At 40.7% G+C, this 21610-nt stretch overlaps 1 pseudogene; it reads left to right on the plus strand.

Moving 5' to 3' along the window:
• Positions 1-21187, plus strand: part of LOC101540901 (akirin-2-like) — a 71120-nt pseudogene extending 49933 nt beyond the window's left edge.
• Positions 21188-21610: the final 423 nt, after the last annotated feature.

Raw genomic sequence — 21610 nt, forward strand, 5'->3', positions numbered from 1 at the left:
TTTGGACTCATAGTCATTTCAGATGAATTATTTAAAGATCCTGAGATGCTATGATACTGTATTGAAGGGGAAACCTTGATTTGATAATGGTATCTTTCTAAGATACAGGGGACATAAAGAGGAAAAACATTATGTAGCCACAGCCAAGAAGCACAAGGGCCCATCTGAAATTGGAAGAAACAAGTTCAGCAGCTCCCCTAGAGCCCTCAGAGGAAGCCAAACCCTGTATGAAATATGTTGATTTTAGATTCCTAGCTTCTAGATCTGTCACAGTTTGAATGCTAATGCTAATTTAAAACCTTAAACTTGTTTTAATTTGCTGGTACAGCCCTGGGAGATTAATTAGTACGCCACACAATCCACAACAAATTGAGGAATGCATGCTTTATTCCCACTTTCTAGATGAGGAAACTGAAGCAATTCAAGAGTAGAGATATAATTTTATTTTATTCACCTATTGGGGTTCTTTTTTAATTTTATTTTTATTAAATGTTATTTTCATTGAGGTGACATGGTTGCAATAGTGGTAATATTTATGCTTTAAGTATGTTCAACCACAGACACCACCACAGTTTCAGTATCAAGCTATTGCTCTTTCTAGTGTCATTTCCCATTCTTTTATGATGGCCTATGCCTGCTCCCTCACAACAGATCATCAGTAAAATGAGCCATAATCTTTTCAATCCTTCCTTTTTTGACATTTTTGGGGGGTCACACTTGGTGATGCACAAGGGTTACTCCTGGCTCTGCACTCAGAAATTACTCCTGGTGGTGCTTAGGAGTCCATGTGGGATGCTGGTAATCGAACGGCCTACCTGCTGTACTGTCTTTCCAGCCCTCAATCCACTTTTTGAAAGACCCTCCTCAAACACAAATTGGGAAATATGCATACTGCATTTCCTGACCACCCCACTATGATGCTATGTTGGATTGAAAAAGGATATGTTAGTTTTACTTTTTCCTTCTTAATCAACATATTTAAGTACTATGGAAAGAAACACCCTCCAAATAAATTATCCTATATAGTCATATCACTGTATCACTGTCATCCCATTGCTCATCAATTTGCTCAAGCGGGAATCAGTAACATCTCCATTGTGAGACTTGTTACTGTTTTTGGCATATCAAATACACCATGGCTAGCTTGCCAGGCCCTGCCGTGTTGGCAGGATACTTTCAGTTGCTTGCCGGGCTCTCTGAGAGGATGGAGGAATCAAACCTGGGTTGGCCACGTGCAAGGCAAACACCCTACCCCCTGTGCTATATAATCATATATATAGTAGTTATATCTGTTGCCTTGTTATGTTATTATATATGTGCTATGTTTTAAGCATTTACAACCCTCTACCTTTGAATTTCTCTGAAGCAGTTTGTCCCATTGAACTTCAAAGATGAACTCAGGGATATGTCTGACTACATTCCCTACAATGTAATTTTATAGACTACAATAGTGTTCCTTACAAGGGTATTTATTAAAGCAATCTCCTAGAATCGGATTCAATGAGGATATTTCTTAAAGACTTCAACTAATTACATCAAATTACATAACAGCACACTAAGAAATACACTGCCTTCAATGTTACAGAGTCAAATCACCTTCAAATAATCAGCATTTCTGACAAATATTTAATTTTTAAGTTTAATCATACTAAACCTCAGAGTTCCTATCTGAATCTTGTGAGCAATGACTACCTCAGAGTCTGGTGTGGAGAATGAAAAAAAGCTGACATATTTTATTATTGCAATTTTAGCTGTGATCACAAAATGAAATCTCATAAGCACTTTTCTGATTCCTTACCCTTTTATGTCAAGTGAAATTAGTGAAACATTACTAAATATTGTCACCATTGCCATATGACATGATCCCTAATCTAGAAAATGATATAATACTTTGTAAGTCATGTTTCTGATGAAGGCCTAAGAAATTGCTTTATAATTTAATTTCTAATTTGAGATAATAATTAGCTTCATATTTCAATTAAATAATATAATTGAGAAGCTCAGACACTTCAGAATTACCAATAAAATGCAAATATTTTACATTTAACTCCATTGTTACTTTAGTTTTTAACAGTAAAAAGATTTGATAAAGAAAATAAAGCACTGCCAGATGTAAATTTCCTTTTTCTTTCTTCAAAAATATTGTATGATATTTCTGTTCATTTTATACGTTGAAATATCATAGTTTACAATAGTATTGATGGCTGCTAAATTATGACTACAAAACCTCCACCAGGATTTTAAGATTCCTTCACCTTCCTCCAAGTCCATTCCTCGATGCCCCAATATGCCTCAGCTCCCAGTTCAAAAACAAAATTTTAATTATTTATTTAGTTAGTTAGTTATTAATTTTGCTTTTTGGGTTACACCCGGCAATGCACAGGGGTTACTCCTGGCTCTGCAATCAGGAATCATCCCTCGCGGTGCTCGGGGGACCATGTGGGATGCTGGGAATCGAACCCAGGTCGGCCGCGTGCAAGGCAAACGCCTACTCCCTGTGCTATCTCTCCAGCCCCCCCAAAACAAAATTTTAAACTGATAATATTCCGACCCTAAGGCTAGTTACCAATTGCTTTCTGAGCAGGAGACTCTTAAGAGTTAATATGTGTATGAATAGACACACCCATTAGCTTTTACTAAAATAAGTCTGCCAAGTTTTTTAACCTTGACAAGTGGGTGCTTGATATTCTGCGTTTAATTTATTTTTCAGTGTCTATTCGTGTTTCTGCATTCAGGAATCATTCCTGATGGACTCTGGGGATTATATGGGGTGCCAGGTATCTAACTCCTGTCTGCTGCTTGCAAGACAAGCTCCATGCTGGCTGTTACTATACCTCAGGCCCAGATTCTGCATTTCTAACATGATCACAGGGGAATTCTTTTCTTAATTTAAAAAAATTTAATTGAAAAACTGTGATTTACAAAGATATTGATGGTTGAGTTTTAGACATAGAACATTCCAATCCCAATCCCATAACCAGTGTAAACTTCCCTCTGCCAGTGTTTCCATTATCCATCCCCAACCCAAATGCCTGCCCCACCCCCTCCTGTCAACTTGACAGACTCATTACAAAACTCTGGTGACTTCTAAGAATACTGACCTAAGCACCAGCACTTAGGTCATACTTTCAGGAGCAAAGACGTAAATCAGTGATGAGAATAGTGTTTCTGAAAGGGATCAGATGGTAGTAAATAGTATCATTTTGACAAGTCTGTTGCAGGTATTCAGCTCTGTCAGAGCACAAAAGTGACCATAGCTGAAACATAAATAAAGGCCATGGTTGTGTTTCATTAAAACTATTTGCAGACACAAAAATTTAAATTTTATATAATTTCTCTATTTTTTCAGTTCCAAGGACCAAGCTCATGGTTTCATACCTGTTAAGCAGTTGATCTGCTGGTAAGCTACATTCCTGATCCTATACTTTTCTTGGCTGATAAAAATATTCTTTTTTTCCATTAAGAAAAAAAATCTTTTTATTTGTCATTGTTTTACAACATAGTGGAACTTGAAGACTTAAGTTTTATACCTTTATGTGTGTATAATTCTCAGTATAACTGTCACCAAAGTTTCAGTTCCATCCTACTACCAAAAAAGACCCCTCAAAGGGGGATGGAGAAATTGTAGAGTGGGTAAGGTGCTTTCCTTGTAAACTGTCAACCTGGGTTTGATCCTTTGCATTCCATGTGGTCTCCTGAGCACCATCAGCATCATGAGATGTGGCCTCCCAAACAAACAAAAAGTGGTGGTTAACAGAGTAAAAGGGGTGTAGGAAAAGATCATGTGAAGGGGGGAGGGTCTTTGGTGGTTAATCCTACCCACCAAAGATACATTCTAATATAAATGTTTATATTAATGCACATAAATCAATTCAGAGGAATTATCCCTTGGTGGCAGTATATGAAGGATGGGTAGGGATGGCTGGGAGGAAGAATGTAAAGGGAAGAGTTAAAGGAACAGAAACAAAGGAGAAAAGACAGAAGCTAACGTTGGTGTGGGATAAGGTTGGTTTGTCCTTCCTCCCTGGCCACTGGGAGCTTGTGTTTGTTGATTGCCCCTAACCTGTCAATTACCTTTGTCTCCTGATCAAATTCTGATTTGTATATATTGTCTTTCTCTTCTCCTTAATGCCCTTTTCGTGCTTAGCTATTTCAGAGTAATTACTTTTTATATGGCTACAGGAAGACAGTTAAAAAGACAAGCCTGTGACTTGGGAGTTGATTGACTCCAGATAATATGCCTCCTGGACATCTGCTGTCTTGACTTATGCCTCAGTTGCTCTTATTCTTAGATCCCAAAAGCAGGGTCCCGATGAGGGACTGAATGGACCCAGGGTAAGCGGTGATCTATGAGCTTCCCTGGCGTTGAAACGGGCCTGGTCAAAGAGCACTAATGTTTACCTCCAATTTAAGAGGTTGGTCATGGGCAAATTCTGTCATGATCCGAAAGTAATAACTAGATTTGGACTCTCCTGGGGTTAGGAATGATTGATCCGACCTGAGCAGTGTAGTCCTAGTCTATGGTGAGATGTCCCCAGGAGAGCCACTCTATAAGCCTAAAATTGTCTACTACTGTGTCCATACAGAATGGTAAATATTAAAAAGTAGAATTGAAGATGTTAATCAAGTCGCAGGTCTAAGGAGAGGAGAGACACATTTTAAGGGCTGTTTTGCCCTTGTGGGTTGCAGGTGGTCGGGAAGATTGGAAAAACATTTTTGATCACGCTTCCCGTGGGGAGGCGTCATTGGGGAGGTGTGGGGAGTAGATAAAAGAGCAGCTGCGGGAAGAAAGGATGAATTGATTGATTAAAGGTTGCTGTGTGGGGAGATTAAAAGAGAGACTGTTACGGAGACAGCAGAGAGACAGCAGAAAGAGAGAGATAGAGGAGACAGATACAGTGAGAAGAAAGAATTGCATTGTTAGAGAGAGATAGACACACAGTGGGGGGGGGATTGGGGAGAGCTGGGAGAGATCAGAGATTGAATAAATGGCAACTAATGAGCAACCAGCATGGCCCTCATTCTTTCTTCGTCCATTCAAGGCAACAGCCGGCTCAGGTGGAGAAGTGGCTCGAGAGCACCAAAAGCAGGCAGCAAGAGAGAGCCCCTGGGAGAGCCCTCAAACATCTGTTAATGTATAATTACCACACATGAAGGGCTTACACAGCCCGAGTGCATGGGATTTTGACACACCTCCGTGCACATGTGGGATTTATACAGTTGGAACCGTTTTGTTAGTCAGCAATACTATCGTGATAATAATAATAAGACTTATTATTTGCAAGACTTATCATTGTGGGGATGATCCTGCGTGTATCTCTATGTATACAGCATAGGCATTTGAACCAACTGTTCCCACTTCAAAGTAACTTTTTGTACAGTGTAGCATAACTCTGATGGACACTTTCTTTCTATAAAATTCATTGTAATTAGAATTCTTCTCCTCTGGTGAGTGACAGAAATGACCCAGGAGACATCTGACCCACATTATCTACCTGCTTAAAGATAACCTCTAATTTGAAAAATTTGCCCCTTTATATGCTAATTAGGAGGAACATGGCAGCAATGTCAAAAAATAAAGTTACACTCAAGTTATACTAGTAAGAGAAATTTCACCCTAAAGACACCAAGTTGTCCCTCACAAACCTTTCATTTAGCTTTGTATTTCTAAAGCACTTGCCTCATATCAATTACTGCACAAGAACCCAGATCTACCGATGGGTTTGCAAGGCATAAGGCTCTATCCCTGCTCCAAGAAGCTTATGGTATAGTACTCACTGTATCACGGTAATACTGTCATCCAATTGTTCATCAATTTGCTCAAATGGGCACCAGTAACATCTCCATTCGTCCCAGCCCTGAGATTTTAGCAGCCTCTCCTTACTCATCTTTCTCAATGAATGCAGGCCCTTTCAGGGTCAAGGGAATGAGACCTGTTACTGTTACTGTATTTGGCATATCAAATACACCACAGGGAGCTTGCCAGGCTCTTCTGTATGAGCGGGACACTCTCAATACCTTTCTGGGCTCTCCGAGTGGGACAGAGAACGTATATCAGAGAAGATAAGTAAGTATGTTAAAACCAAACACATGTGTTCGCTTGGTCTTCTCAGCATGGAAGTTGAGTTGATCCCCACCATCCGATTTTTTGGGAACCCATGGACTCAAGCTGGAGCAAGGATTTTCTCTCTGTAGGGAAAGAGAAGTCCATCCCAGGACTTACCCAGGGTTTGAGGTTCTTGTCTCACCTTGTCAGAAAGAATTTCAGGAGTAGACAAGCAGTGAAGTAAAAGAGATCTAACTTATTTGGAGGTTTTTGATGGGGAGGAGGGAGAGAAAGTGGAAGAGAGAGAATAATGTGCTTGAGAGAACCCGGGCCTCTCCTAGGGCAGAGAGAGCCCCTACAAACACCCTGTTGTGCCCAAGTTTCAGATCCCAAATTACGGAGAGACCAAGTCCACACACGATAATGCAAAAGCAAAGGAACTTTATTACTAGCCCGAGCTAATGCTAGCTCAAGCTAGGGTTCAAATCTAATCCAACAGAGTGGAGTTGACAAGGACCCTGACTCCAAATCACAAGCAGTTTATATAGGGTTCGGAGTTAAGAAGGAATTTATATACCGGCCTGTTTTTAGCATTGGCCCTATTACAATGGTGGTCAGCCATTAGACAATGGATAGTAATAGTTTCAAAGGAGGGTGCAGTGACCCCTCATGACTGGCCAGACCCAACTGCCCAATTCCTTATCTTGGCAAATTACTCAACTGGGAGTTGACCAGAAACTGCAAATCCTGCTCCAAGGAAACAGAAACTAGGCCAAGTTGAGACTTAATGTTGGCTGCAGGTTTTCATGGCATCAGTTTCACCCTCATAACCCCAGCATTAGATATGAAAGCATGAAAGTCCACATTTCAAGAGGTGTGAGAGGTGTGCTCTGGTGACACATGTGCTCGGCCTCATGGGCACAAGCAGTACATGGGTTCAGGCAGCATATGTGCTCCCTTCCTTTGTTCAAGGTGGCTATTATAGAGTTTCTCCAACTGCCCCGGGCTTCTACCTAAGTAAAAGTCCGTTGCTAGGTTGCCAGGAGAGTAGGGTTGGGAGTGGTGATAGTCTTCTTTGAAATTTCTTTTCTTGCCTCTTGTTTCTGCTGGAGCTTCTGTCTGATGCGGGTCCAGCCTTCTCTGGGTCTGTTGCTGGCCAGGTTAACATCTTATCAAGCTTTAGTTCATGTTTTCTGCAAAGCTGGATTTTTGCAACTTCTGAGCTATGATATTATCATTTCTCAGAAATTCACTGCATTGCCTTGAGCCTTCCCAATCTACCTTCCTGCCTATATCATAGAGACTACTAAATTGCACATGCAGAGAAATATTATATATAGGGTACATATTTAGGAATTAGGCTACATAAACCCATATGATTTCACAATAATCCAGTGTCCTTTTTTATTAATTGTTTAAGTGACATGGCTACAATAGTGTTAATGTTAAGAGTGTTTATATAAAAAGGCACTACACCTCTACCACACTGCCAGACTGCCAAATACCCTTCACCAATAGAAGTTGGAATTGGGATTGAGAGAAAGAATTTAATCAGTCTCTGCTAATAACCTGGACTGGGGAAACTTAATTGTGATAGGTATTAATCAGCCATTTCAGGCCATGTGTACAATAAGGTCCTCCAAACTGGCCTTTTCAGAACACCAAAGGAAAAATAAAAGAGACTATGAGGCTGTGTGCAGACTGTGGTGAGCTGGGTGAGAAAGTCAGAGAATATAATTCTAGATATTGAAATGGACATTGGCATATTTTCTCTCATGCTTGCACTGAATTAACTTACGTGTACAGTAGCTAGGCAGTCACACCCACAAACTGCATGTGGAGCTGTGTAATCCCAACAAAAGCCACAATCCAGAGACTTTAAAACAAAGCTCCCAGAAAAGAGCAACACAGTTTCCTGCCCCCGAGCCAAGCTATCTTCACCGGGGACCCCTTGGGGGGGTTGAGTTTCCCTCCCCAAATTGAGCAGATCTCCAGCAGCCAAAGACCTCAGGAAACCAGCCACAGCCATGTTCAAAGCTACTCTTTACATGCTTGGACCGGCCTCACATATGGAGGAACCAGCAGAGGAACCCAGGTGTGCAGGATACTGGGTGAGATCTCCAAGCCTGTTTGGATTGGGACTGGGACTCCTCTACTCAGATCCCCCATCTTCCAGTAGCTAGGCAGTAAATCCCACAAGCTGCCCCTAGGCTATGTAATACCATCAATTGCCAAGATCCAGAGACTAAAACAAAGCTCCAGAAGTGTGTTGCAGCCCCACGATCTCTTACTGTCTAGTTTTCCCTCTCTAAGAACTCAGCAAGCTACCAAGAGTATCCTGCCCACATGGCAGAGCCTGGAAAGCTCCCTGTGGTATATCTGATATGCCAAATCCAGTAACAATAACAAGTCTCATTCCCCTGACCCTGAAAGAACCTCTAATGTGGCACCGTTGGGAAGGATGAGTAAAGAGAGGCTGCTAAAATCTCAGGGCTAGGACGAATGGAGATGTTACTGGTGCCCGCTTGAGAAAATTGATGAACAATGGGATGACAGTGATACAGTGATAGTGAAGTGTCCTATGGAAGCAACTCATGAATCTGGAAGAGAATCTGGTTGGTGCTGTTTCATTCTGCTCCCAACCTCAGCCCTCTTAAACATCAATTACTGACCCAGAATTGGTGATGTGACCCTCAGTTCTATGAATGCCAAAGCAGTGAATGAAATATGCCTGGCAAGGACCAGGAGAGCTCTCAAAATCTCTTATAGGAATACTTTTTGGAACCCTTGCACAGGACAGTGCCAACACTGACAGAGTATTCCACCACTGATAGGGTATTGACACCAGTATTCCACTTAGTGTGACTCCAAAAGAAAACAGCAAACAAGTGACTGGTGAGGACTTTCAAGCTGGCAAAGGTTACAAGGAATGTTCAAGACCCTAAGTTCTATCTGCTGTAGTGTGGCCCTTAGAGCACCTAGGAATGTAGCCCTGAAGATTCCAAACACAACGAGATTTTTTTTCCTAGTGGCTGACAGCCCCAGCAGCACTGCCTTGAAGACATAACAAAGGATAGGTAGATGTAAACTCAACATTGATGATAAATGATTTTATGGAAGCCTAGGCTCCTGAGGGTTTTCAAGCCCCAATGCCCTATTTTTTTGTGATGGCCTCTGCTATCTGCAACGGACTCATAATGTACCTCAATACCATCCCTAAAATATTCCTGGTTTGGGACTTAACATTTTTTAAACAAGGAGTGTCAGTTAATTGCACTGAAGACTTTACTTATAATATGAATGATGAACCTGGGTAACTATTTATCAGGAGAATCACTTTTCAGTGTCACCAAGATGCTCCTTAGTAAAGAGTTGGTTTCATTCACAACACTACATTCTGATTTTGGAAAATTTGATAGACAATAAAATAATTTCACAAAATGTTGTAATACAAAGTATAAGATCTTCTATGCCTTGGGTAATATGAATAACTTCTACATATACCTGTACTATATTTTCTATTTTTATATCCGATGGTATATGACTACTGCTTCAAATAATTTGGGGTAAAAGATATTGAGACAGAGATGAGGTAACATATTAAGAACTATGTTGTGCATTAGTGTACACTGGAATCAACAGATTCAACCAGTTAAAGAACTTCTTTCCTCATATTTTCCCATAAAATCTAAGGCCAATTGCAGCTTGATGAAAATTCCCCTAAATGCTAGAGAGGTTTTCATACGTGGTCAGTTTTGCTGAGGGCCTCTAATGGTGCCCTATTTGGCAGCAAAATAGGAACAGTAGAGAAGCTTGCTTGAGGTTGTGTCCAAAACCCATATTCAAACATATGAAAGTAATTACGGGCCTGCTGGAATCTGAGGTTTTTATTAATCTGCAATCTTCTTTCTTTGCAGGGCAATTTTGAGTGGCATGTGAGGCTTTGGAAGTGAAAGTGCTTTCTAATCTCAAGATTGTACAACAACGAGAAAAGAGAAAAAAGCTGGGAGGGTTGCAGAGAAAAAAAAAACAACTGTCAAATTTTATGTATTCTTATTCACTCTGCAGAATAATCCTATGTATAGACATTCTTTGTACTCCCCATTTTACAAATGAGCAAAGAGAGGCTCAATTAGGCTTAAATCTTATCAGTAATCATAACAGAAATGCAGCCTTTCGAGGGGATCAGATAACTAGTATAGCGGGTAAGGTGTTTACCTTGTAAGTTGCTGACCCACGTAAGACCCCCAAAACCACATGTGGTCCCCCAAGCCATCTAGGGGTAATTACTCAGTGCAAAGCCAGGACTAAGCCCTGAACACCGCTCATTTCCCCCCCAAAATAAAATGAAACAAAAAAAGTAACTGACCCACACTAAAACAGTACTTTCCATATCTTAGCATTAAAGAAGATATTGTCCCTATATCATAATGATAATTCTGTAAATCTTTATATACACAATTATTCAATAACAGGCTATGCATATCCAAGATGAAGTCAGCTAATGATTTTTCATCCTACTTTCCTGCATCAAGGAGTCTCTCTACATATTTTGCAGCTATGAACATTCATTCCACAAATCCCATCTTGGTTCAAGAGCTTATATACTTGATTGGAGGGAAATTTATATGATAAGGCCATTTTGACCTAAAGAAAATCACTTGTATCACTTGTTATCCCGATGATCTTCGATTTGCTGGAGCGGGTGCCAGTAACGTCTCCATTCGTCCCTGTGGCAAGCTAGTGTAGCCCAATGGTATCTGCTCGCTCCAGGAACAAGAAGAGCCTCAAACCAATCATTTAGGGTTTTGACAAAGTCTGACCATCTCTTTGGTGGGCAGCCACGTGGTCTTTTAACATTCCGTAGAATCCAGTCTCTAAATCGTATAACCTGTCCGGCCCATCTGATTTTTGACACCTTGACAAAGGAGACTGTGTTCCTGATTCTTGACCATCCTTGGAGGTCGGAACTCCAGATTCCTTCTCTCACTTGAGTGAAACGTGGTATTCCAAGCATAGCTCTTTCAATTCCTCTTTGGGATACCTGAAGAGGATCCTCATCCTGTTTTCGCAAGGCTCGGGTCTCTGAGGCATATATTAGTGCAGGAAGAATGGTGGAATAAAAAAGGTGTGCCCGGAGCAGGAGGTTTTTCGTCTCTTTACAACTTTTTTGATGCTCTTGAAGGCATTCCATGCTGCTCTCTTCCCCCTGCACAGTTCTGGCTCCAAGTCATTCCTCATGTTGAGTTCTCAACCCAGGTACACAAAGCTGCTTCACTCAGAGATGTTCGTTCCATTGACAGCAAATGAAACGTCAGGGACTAGTTCGTTTTTCATGAGACAGATTGGGTGATAATTACCCATGCCGTAGATGTCTCCCTTCTTGTACAACAGAACGATCCAGCTGGTTTTCCATTGGGACGAAAACTTGCATACGGACAGGTAGTGTGTGAAGATCCGAGGCAGTGATTTCATGGTACTGGCAACAGATTTTTCAGGTATTCGGGTCTGACCTTGTCTGGACTGGGTGCTGTAGGCGTCTTTACTGATGAAATGGCGTGTGGGTTTGAGAAGGGAGGATATTGGAATGACCTATCCATCCTGTGGAATTTGATATGTGGGCAGGTGAATGTGGCTGTTGAAAAGGTTTGAGTAGAAGTCGTGAATAATCCTCTCCGTTGCCCTACTGAAAGATGTGACAGATACATAAGGACATTGGAGGGCAATCACCTTAGTTTTATGGTTGGCGAAGGCAGGCGAGCGTTGTGAATACTTTTCCCAGCTTCTGCCGCATCGGCCAACACTACTGCTCTCCTCTCTTTGAGGTCTTTCTTTATCGCTTTTCTGCACAGCTGTGCGAGCTCGGACGTTATCTTGTGATTGCCTGAGGCTCATGCTGAATCATATTGGCGAATGAGCTTGAGAGTTTATGAAGACAGGCATCTGTTTGTGGCTTTCCCACTCTTGGCATTCCTCGCACAGTCATGAAGGTGCTGAACCAGTTGATCATATTCCTCATTGATGTTGTCAACGAGAGCATCTTCCCAGATTACTGCTATAGGGCCAAAGAGCTCCCAGTTGGTGGTCATTTTGGGAGTCCTCTTCTTGAGCTTAAACTTTCCGGTCCTTTCTCCCCTCTGTGAAGTAGAATTTTGCATGAAGAGGACAGTGATCTGAAACCGTCAATTGAATATAATGTGGTAAATTTCGTTGTGGAACTGTCCACCGGGAGACTCCCATGTCAAACGTTGAGATTCGTCCTTCTGGAACTGTGAATTACTATGGATGTCTTGGTAGACATGATGGACTCAGACAGTCTCTCACCCTGTTCATTCTATTCTAGGCCGTGGCTCCTGATGTTGAGTTCTTTAGGCGACCTTCTTGGTCCTATCTTGGCATTGAAATCACCAACAATAATCTGCTAGAAGGTATGGTCTTCTTTATTGAACTTCTTCAGCTCCATGTAGAATTTCAGTTTCTTCTTCATCGTAGTTGGATGTTGGTGCATAGACAAGGAAGATAAAAACTGCTGGCAGTGAGCCACATTTATTCAAGCATAATCGTCTGATTCGGCCTTTTAGGCATTCGAATGAATCAATGTTCATGGCCAATTTCGTGTGACAGGGACACTGACACCACTGATGCCTCTATAGTTTCTTGTTCTGAGGAACAGTTATTCTCCAGTGTCATAAATGGCGTGATGTGATCCATGCCTTCTTGTCTCAGTCAGACCAATGATGTCGTACTTGATCTTATGTGCTTGCACCATAAGGTCCTGAATGGATGTGTCTGATGACAGCATACATGTGTTGAAAGTACAGACAATCATTTTATTTCTTCTTCGTTTTGGCAGTCTAGTTCATCCCTGAGATTTATTCAGCCTCTCCTTGCTCATCATTCTTAACGCTGTCGTATATGGGGGCTCTCTCAGAGTCATGGGAATGAGGTCCATTTTTGTTACTGTTTTTGGCATATCTACTACACCATGGGTAGCTTTCCAGGCTCTGCCATGTGGGAGGGATACTCTCAGTAGCTTGCCGGGCTCCCCAAGAGGGACGGAGGCTTTTAGGGCGGCCTCTAATCGCCCTTACAGGTGTTCCCATGGTTCACACTATATTTGAACCTCATCAGTTATGGTGCAGTAATTATGGAAAATGGGTATTAAGTGTCTTGTGATGTGTCTGGAATGTGGCCTGGAGTGTGGTGGTGGCGGGTAGTGAAGAAAGAAAATAAAGTTAATGCCACACACATGGCAAGTTTCCCACTGTATTAATTTGTAGGCAACTGTGCTAGCACAAAATTTGCCCAGGAAAGAGGGTGAGGGGATATGGAATTCCCATCACAGATCAACTTTAGAATCCTGGCACAAGAACATAGAGCTACTTTCTCCTAGAGGGAACATTTTTCAGTCTGTCAAAGTGGACTGTACACTCACCATATCCTGTACCACTGGACCACATAATCCCAGGAGGGATGACTTTAACTGATCTGAGCCCCCGAGAATGTTGGCTATAGGCTCTCTCTTCCATAAAAGGAACATCTCAATCATGTGAATAAAAGCAACTTCCATGTAAGGAAAAAACATGGGTGAAGTAGAGTTGGAGGCAGAGTGCCAAACGGTGCAAATTTCCAGTTTAAAGCAAGTTCTAGGCACATAATGTACAACATGATGACTAAAGTGAACACTTCTGTATGATATACAGGAAGGCTGGCAAGAATTTAATCCAAGATTTTTTATTATACGAAGAAATCTCTTTTCTTTTTATTGTATCAAGATGAGAAGATGGAAGTTAGTCGAATATACTGTGGTAATCATTTCACAATATATGTAAATTAAACCATTATGTTGGATGCCTTAAATTTATACAGTGATTCTTGTCAATTGTATATCTATGAAACTGGAGACAAAGCAAAAACAAATTTTACCTCTTCAACACAATCATCTCCAAGGATGTTTCATCATTATTATTAATACAGTTAGCTATCAATTTCATCCAAAAGCACACTACATATAAGATATCCCCAACTTATATGGAAGTTAGTTTTTGACACCACCAAAGTTACAGGATGCCTAATTGCAGAGAAAGAGGCAGTCTTTTGTTTCTCTTCATCCCATAAGGAACTACTTCGGTTTGGGTCAGAGGGCACAGGTCCCTGGAGATTGTAACTGTATGACTTTGTGTGAGGCTCTGCAAAACTGCTCTTGGTTCTACTCATGCAGTATATTTTGAAACACTGAGCTGAGCCTTTGCGTAGTCTTAATTGTGGTGGGGATGGACTAAAGGAAATATTGGTAAAATAGATGCAGCACTCTATTATCCAATTCATTTCACATACACTTACTTATTAGAAGCTTTAGAAATAAATCCGTGAAACTGATTCTCATTCATTTTTACCAACTGTGACATTATATCTTCCCCTCATTCCAAACGTAGTTTTCCATCCTAACCTCCAGGCCAGAGTGATAGATCACCAAACTGCCTGCCTGCTTTGTGTGCCAGAGACCTGGTGATTCCCAAGCACGGAGCTAAGAGTAGCCCCCAAACAAAGGAAAACTAGTCTAACCTCCAAGGTGCGGTGGGGCCTTTCAGAAGAAATTAAGCAATGAGGTGGATTGTGATACCTTTAGTGCCCTTATCAGAAGGTAGCTTGCTTTCTCTCTCTTCTCAGCTCTTTAGGGATAATAAAAGAAAATAACCATATGGAGCTCTGTTCTGCCAACACCTTTATCTTGGATTTGCCAACTTCCAGAAATAAAAACGACGAAGGTTTTTGTTTTTTTTTATGCCACCAGTTCATTCTATAGTAATATTTTGCAGCAACTTGAACAAAGACTTCTATTTTCAGATTACTCTACAGAGGAGGGAAAGTATAAGCAGGGTGTTAAATATTACATTTAATTCCAGGAGGACCAAAGGAATGTATTATTCAGGTGGTGGTCCAGGCTGAGACTGCTATGGTAGACTTGCTTGCAGAACTGATTTGGCTGGTATCTTGGAAGGTGGGTTTGGGAAAGTTTCATACCACTGCTTACCTGACAATAATTAGTTACTATGACCAAGCTGCTCCTGGAAACAATATAGATTATTCTGGGACTTGGTTTATTGGTCCATGCTAGGCAGAGTTTGCTTACGGTACTGACCCCATTAAAAACCTTGAACACTCAGCTTCTAATGAGTCTCCTTGGCAGACAATACTTCCTTTTGGGTTGGTGTTAATTAATTAAAGCCTCTGTGACTTCACAGGGGGAGGAGTCTTGAAAAATTTTGCCATTTTCTCTGGACCTTGTCTCCCATGATTATTTACAATTTGCTGGTTTTGCTTTGGATCTTTATGCTACAAAAATCATAGCTTAGAGTAAAACTGTGTACTGAATTCTACTAGAAATCCTATAAAATTGTTTTACCAGGGATAGCAGAGGAACCTTCATAATAGAGAAACATCCTGTCATAGATGAAACAGGAGACAAAATGTGTTAACTATGACCTAAACACAAGCTACTCAAAGAAAAGTACCTTTAAGCAACTAAATGTGTGTTGACTCCTGCCTTATTTATTCACCAATGTTTCAGAATATCTTATGGAAAGAATATTAATAATAACACATCATGATCTCATTCATAAAAATATACATGAGGCGAGGGCATAGGGCAAAATCTGGAAGGACTACACCAAAACAATCAAAGCTGTTTTCTCCAGATAAAATTACAGAATTCTAAAGCTTACTTTTTACTTCTATTTTCCACAATGTGCACATATTGATTTTATAATGATACTAAAAATTGTATGAAATTGAATACTTACACATAATTATGAATAGAAGAGAACAGGCAAATACATAAAAGTGCAATAATCTGTGATTAAGATATATACATTTAAAATAAACTGCAAACACTTCCCAAACTTTGAACAGTCCCACCTCAAATTTGATTTCAACAGTGAAGGCAAATAGCGATATAGTTCAGTCGTCAAGAAGGCCTAGAATTTCTAAAGCTGTTATGAACTTACTATAATATCAGTGACTGAAACCAATACTTGTGCAGCTTAGGAGATGGCTCAAGGGACTGGAGTGCATATATGAGGCCCTAGGTTTGATCCCTGGTACCACTCCACATATGCAAACTGTGGTCTTAATGGACTCCAGAAGCATCACCTCTCTGCGCCGAGCACTAAACTCTTGTTGTAAAGTGGCCAAGTTTATCTTTGACTTGTGAATACTGCTGGGTTACCTGCCCGCATCCTCCCGCCCCCGGGCAATAACCTTTTCAAGGTTCTGAGGTTACAAGTCCATCTGCATTCTTAGTTTTATGTATCACATAAGAATGAAATCAAGGATTTAATCAGGACTATGTCTTCATGTGGAGTTTTTAAAAACGTCAATTCTCATTTTTAGCTTCCTTTCTGGGAGAACTAAGTTCCTTGTAATAGTTGGGCTGAATTATGTTTCCTAGTTACATGTGCCCCTTCAATCTTTCAGCAAGCTACTGTGTAGTTAATCTGCCTGTTTTCAAATATGAATTCAAATCTCACTTCTATGTCCACAGCCATCGATTTTAAGGACTCGAGGGTTTAAGTTGGGATTATCCAGATAATTGAATTTTCTTCAAATCGATTGTTCCATGTAAGGTAAGCAAATAAAAGAAATAAAATATATCAGGATCACCACCTCTAGACTCTCCGGACACCTATACAGGGTGTAGGGAAATTTTGGAGACCACCTTATTACAGTTCTGTGTACCACACAGAATATGAAGACATTTTCGATAGGTGAAATATAACTGCTTTGTGTTCACAGATACAGTCTGTCCCCTCATTCTATGCACATAAAAAGTGTTTCTCAACTTAGGAGTGGTCATTTGGCCTCTTTGTGGGTTCCCAGGGTATTTTAAGAAACCACAGAAACAAAATCACATAAACAGTAGGATGTGGCACAATACTTGTTAACCAACTGGTAAAATGAGGATAGCACAGGAAGGAAGCAAGGTTGGAAGGAGCGCATGGTCAGGGAAAGCTTGAGAGCACTGACCTAGAGGAATAAAAATAGCAGCATGTGTGAATAGCCATCTCACACACATATGCCCCCTTTAATTATAATGTTTATCTGTGGAGAAGCTGCTGAAAATGAGCTGCAAAAGTAGGGAAAGGGAAGTGGAGAGGACAGGTACTTTGGGCAAGAAAGGAAAGTGATTCACATAGGAGGCAGCCAAATGCTCTGGCAATGGTAACTGAAGGGATAGTTCCTGGACTCTGCCTCTCTGAGTGAAATAGACTTTGCCAAGAATATTTCTTTCCCTTATAGTTTTTCCTTTGGCTTTTTTCTGTTTCTGTTTCCCTCTCCTCTCCTTTTCCCTTTCCTCTCTTCTCCTCTCCCTCCTCTCTCCTCACTGTCTCAGGAGCTTGTTATATATACTTTTAGGCCACATCTTAGACCTACTAATTCAGAATCTTATTTAAAAGCAGATCACTCCACAAGTGATCTTGTAAAGTGATCGGCTTAAGAGGTGCAGCTTCAGAGATTTAACTGTGGTCTTTGTGGATATTGCAGTTGGTAGAGAGTATGGCAAGTTTCACTGTGTATGTGTGTGTTGGGGGTCTTAAAAGAAATTACAAAAGTCTAGAGAAAAGGGGGACAAAAACATACTTATCGAGTAAACTGCAGAAGTACAGTAGATGAAATAGAAGACCAGTCTGCGCATGTGTGGGTGGAGGGGGACCAATGATATTATGTTGCCTTAGAGAGGAGGAATTTTGCATGTTGCTCTATGTTGGTATTGTAATGATTTTCCTGAATGGTTCTTATGATTCTGCAGAACGTTTCCAAGTGTGGCTTTTTTTTCATGCCAAGCATCATTCCTGTTCTTGGACTAGGATGTACTTTCTGCCAGTCAATAAGCAGAATTGTGGTCAAATATTATTTTGTAGATCACTTTATGGCCCAAAGCAACTTCCACTCCAAGAGAGGGCCATAAAATTATTGGTATGGTACAGTGGTTTGTCTTGAGATTTTTTTAAGTGTACTTAAATATATAGAGCTGTCCTTATCGCTGCCATGTCCCTATCCATGCCATTGCTATACTGTGGTGGGAGTAACTATGCAATAACATTGTGCTTGTAGATCGGAATTATTGGTCATCTGAACTTCAAGTTGTAGATTCAGAGCCTGGAGGCAAGAGGGAATAAATTTAGCTAATATTTTAAGAAGGCAAGGAACACATGTCAAGATCATAGGTTTAGAATTTCTGGGGCCTAGGGATAGCACTGTAGAAATGTCGTCTCATTGTTCATCGATTTGCTAGAGCGGGCACCAGTAACATCTCCAATTGTAAGACTTGTTGCTATTTTTGGCATATAGAATACACTTTTCTTGGCAGCTTGCCAGGCGCTGCCATGTGGGCGGGATAATCTGGATAGCTTGCCAGGCTATCCAAGAGGGACAGAAGAATCACACTGGGTTGGTCATGTTCAAGGCAAACGCTCGCTCTACCCGCTGTGCCATTGCTCTAGACCTAGGGATACAGAAATAAATTTCTCATTAAAAAATGCAAGCATTAAAATCAAAAGGTTATTTGGAGGTATGCCGATGATGACTATACAAAGTCATAGAGGGCTGGTGAGATAGTATGGTGGGCAGGGTTCACAATCCACAAATATCCTCTTCTCAACCATCCTATGTTCCTCCCTCTTCCCACACCACTTCAACAGCATTGATTTTAACATTTGCAGCAAGACCAACAGGTTAGAGTAGGCTTACAAGATACACCTTTAACAGAGACCTAGCATACTTGGTTTATGAATGACAATAATTTCATACATGAGAGACAATAAAGTTGCAGATGCAACTCTGTCCATAAACTCTGCTACTGACTCTCAGATATTGCTACTGGGTATTTTCTCTTCAAAAACAGAATTTTGTGCTGAAACCTGTACTCCCAAATTGGAGGAAAAATATATATGTATATATTTATTCACACCGATTTCAAGTATGCTTTCTATATCTCACATGCTCATTCTGTCATCTGAAAGGAAAGGGTTACCTAACTTCTAAGGTTCACCTATAAAATATGGAAATTTAATTCTTGTTCTTGTGGAAGCTGCACAATTATATCTTAAAATAGCTGTTATTCATTGCAAAGGGCATCGAAGAAGAGGGGGCTGATAGTATTGGGAAACAATTTAGCAGGAAAAACAAAGAGACAGTCCTTCAAATGGAATCATCCACAGATATCTCTTTGCCCACACACTCTCCCTTTTCTTTACACTCATTTTTCTTCAAAATACTGAGCAAGAGCAGCAAATTCTTGTCCATAAAATTATGGATGATCGCTGCAAAATGACCTTTACAGAGATTGGAGTGAGAGTATAATAAGTAGGATGTCTACTTTGCACAGAGCCAACCCTGGCTCAGTCCCTGCCACCCCATATGGTCCCCTGAGCACTGCCACGAGGGATCCCTGAGTGTAGATCCAGGAGTAAGCTCCTGAATACTTCTGGGTGTGTACCAAAAATAAATAAATTTATTAAATGACCTTTATATTCTGCCCAAAGAGCAGTAAACTGAGCTGCTCACAGGACTCCATAGTTCATTGCAGATAGGCAAATGACCTCTCACCAAACTTTTAAAGCAATCTTTATAACCACTGATCTAATGCCAAGTTGGAACAAATTTCTAAGGCTTGCCCCATCTGCAGAAAATTTAATGCATAAGGATATTTAAACCCCCCCTCACTGCTCCCATAACTCATCAGCCATCTTTCATTCTAAAATAACCTAACAACAGGTATCTTGAATTCCAATAATTAAAAGCAAGTTACATTCTACATGGCATCTACAGTCCTCAGCAAATCCTCAGGAAAGAATTAACAAGTAGACCATGAGCACCTCTTTTCCTTGAACTTATATATAAAGGAAAGCCTCATTCTTCCAGATACCAAGTGAACTTCTGCCTGTTGGTTTTTACTGGCATAACTATACTTGAAAAAGAATTCTCCCAGTCTATGCTCATGCAAATCTGCCAAATACACATATTAATCAATTCTAACAATGTCTTACAACTTGAAAATTGTGTCCTACTAAATGACTCTCTGGGAGTTAATAAAACTCCACATGCCAGATGGAAAGGACCATATATTGCTGTTCTCAGTACATAACACTTTTAGGTATAGGATTATGGATATATAGATATATCCATATATATTATATATCACTATCATTGTTATCCCATTGCTCGTCGATTGTTCAAGCGGGCGCCAGTAATGTCTCCATTAGTCCCTGCAGCATACTAGTATAGCCCAATGGTGTCTGCTCGCTCCATAAACATGAAGAGCACGTTATTGTTACTGTTTTTTGCATATCGGATGCATCACAGGCAGCTTGCCAGGCTCTGCCGTCAGGGCATGATATCCTCGGAAGCTTGCCAGGCTCTCCAAGAGAGTAGGGAATGTCTTAAGATGTGTCACACAGCCACTTTTGCGGCTGCACGGTTCAGGAATATGTTCACTTGTATGTGAAGCTCGACTCAAGTGTGTGGGAAGCAGCATGGAGCTGGCGGCGGTTGAGTTGTGGAGGTCGGCTGCCAGGGCTGGCTTCCTTGGGGCGATGAGAGCTCTTACCCACCCCTCTCTGGGACACCCTGAGTGAAAACAGCCTGGCGTGGAGTCTGGTGGCATGGTCTAGTGGCCTTCTTCTCCGCTGGTGCCGCCTTGCCCCAGAAATATCTCTGGATGGAGCCGCCCTCATTCAGAGACATCTCCTCCCGCTTCACCACAGAACAAATTCTGTATAACACAAAACGAGAATATAAACGCATGCAGAAGAGAAGACACTTAGAACTAGTTTCCAACAGACTGATTCTTGTCGTACTTCTGATGCACAACCACATGCATTTCTCCTAATTGGACCAGCTTCACCAGGGACTTCACCTGCTACATCCTCACCATTGAAAAAAGAACAGCCCTTATTCACCTTATGGCAATTTGGGATGATACATGAACGTTTGTTGAAAAACGTGAAGAAAAAGTTTGAGAATAATATGAAGAAATATTGAATGCAAAACTTACAGAACAATATGATGCATTTGTGAAGTTTACACATGATCAAATAATGTGACAATTATGGAGAACAGCCTGCTAATTATGTCTCATGAATCACGTTTTCTGCTTTTCTGGGCTGCCTTTTTCCTTGTTGAGTTATTGCAAGGGGTCCCAATTATGACGTGTAGCAATGCTAATACCCACCGTTGAATACAGGTTATTTCAAGCTTTTTCAGTAGCAACCACTCTAAGACAGCAACTGGTTTTGGAAAACATATATTTTATATTATATTATATTATATATAATATATATCATATACAATATATGATATATATGTAAACTCTCTGAAGTCAACAATGCTTCTACTTCTTCAAAATCACTTCCAAAAGCCTTCTTGCACTTCTGCAGTTATCACTTACCCAAAATTCTTCAAACATGTAAAATGTAATCCAAATGGGTGGTGGCTATCCCCTGGTTGTAGAAGTAATCACTGTTCATTTTGTCATGCTATTACTCCTTGAGTGTGCTGCTGTGA

The sequence above is a fragment of the Sorex araneus genome, chromosome X (genome assembly GCF_027595985.1).
Source record: "Sorex araneus isolate mSorAra2 chromosome X, mSorAra2.pri, whole genome shotgun sequence".
NCBI lineage: Eukaryota > Metazoa > Chordata > Mammalia > Eulipotyphla > Soricidae > Sorex > Sorex araneus.